At 45.8% G+C, this 1,443-nt stretch overlaps 1 long non-coding RNA gene across 1 annotated transcript in view; it reads left to right on the top strand.

Annotated features, from left to right (window-relative positions):
• Positions 1 to 64: 64 nt before the first annotated feature.
• The window catches only part of LOC107184601, a 10,869-nt gene continuing 9,490 nt past the window's right edge, over positions 65 to 1,443 (top strand). Inside the window, exon 1 of the long non-coding RNA XR_001515493.1 lies at positions 65 to 329. This is a non-coding gene — a long non-coding RNA (uncharacterized LOC107184601). The remainder of the gene's footprint in view (positions 330 to 1,443) is intronic.

Raw genomic sequence — 1,443 nt, 5'->3', positions numbered from 1 at the left:
CGGAAGCCTAGCTCCATAGCCGCTCTCCGCTCGTCTGCCCCTCTTCTCCTCTTTCCTCTCTTGACACGTTTATCTCTGTCTCTGTCTCCGCTTACTTGTAGGCTCTCTGCCAGGGCTGGGGGGGTAGGGGGTGGCGTCCAGAGGCGAATCATGAGCCCTGCCCACAGCGAGCATGCAGTCTAGGGGTCAAGACAGAATTGTCCACAACCAGCGGTAACACAGGCTAATGCAGCCAGGTGGAAGCAGGGGCTCCGGTGAGAAGGTCACAGTGACCACGGAAATGATCAGAATTACCTTTTATTGATGCCTGCTATCATCCTCACAACAAGGTTGGTATTTTTGTCTTTATTTAACAGACGAAAACTGAATCTCGGGAGGATTGACATCCCCCCCCCCCCCCCAAGAAAGTCAGGATTATAATTCAAGTCAACGTGGATCCTAAACTAGTGGCCCAATGCTGCGTGGATGAGGAGGTGGGGCTTCAATGTACCTTAAAAGTTGAGCAAGATTTCCACATCAGACCAAGAAGGGAGAGAGAGAGAGGTGGGGGCACAAGTAAGGCACCAGGGTCCGGGTTCAGTGAAGTCTAAGGTGTATGAAAAATGAGGGAGAAGTTAGGGACAAACTGGAAAGCATTGAAAGGCAGGCAGGCTAAGAAATTGTGTGTTTTTTTTTAATATTGTACATGGTGAGGCACCAGCAGAAGTGGTTCAGCAAGAGGATGATTCCGTCCCTGTGTTAGGATTCGAATAAGTTGAGTTGATAGTTGCAGCTGTCCTGATGATAAAGGATGCAGGCCTGAGCCAGGATCACAGCAGTGGGGATGAAGGAAGGAAGGGAGATGGACAGGCTAGGAGTTGAGTTGGAAGAGCATATGATTGAGTAATTGGAGCAGGGGCAGAGAGGATTCCAGAATGTCTCAAGCCTGAACAGAAAAAAATATCTTTGTCTTATCACCCAAAGCACCTTTTAGGCCAAATAGGGAGCGCCTGTCAGAATTCAAAATGTACGAAGTCCTTGCAATTCTGCGTCCAGGAATTTAACCTGTAGATATTCCCCTCAATAGACAAACATGTATGTTCAAAGGTATTCTTCTCAGCTTTGCTTTGATATGAAGAGATTGGGAACAACCTAAATGTCCCTCAGTTGGGGACCAGCTAGGTTAACTGTGGTATATTCACAATGCAACACTAGGTAGTTTCCTAAAAGAGGGAGGCGACTCTATATATCCTGACACAGTTCAGTCGTCAGATAAGGAAGTTGCAGTGTTAGAGCGTATTCTGACTCATTTGTGAGAAGAAAATACAAGGGTACACTTTATCTTTTCAAAATACTAAAGCATGTATGAATGAAATGATTTAATGTCTTGGATTTGCATCAAAATAATGGAATGGGCCTTTTGGCTAGAACCACCATCTTCCAATAATTTCCAAAATGACCAAT

This window comes from Myotis davidii, unplaced genomic scaffold (assembly GCF_000327345.1).
Source record: "Myotis davidii unplaced genomic scaffold, ASM32734v1 scaffold626, whole genome shotgun sequence".
Taxonomy (NCBI): Eukaryota; Metazoa; Chordata; class Mammalia; order Chiroptera; family Vespertilionidae; genus Myotis; species Myotis davidii.
Note: the sequence above shows the minus strand (reverse complement) of the source record. Positions and strands in the feature narration are given on the sequence as shown.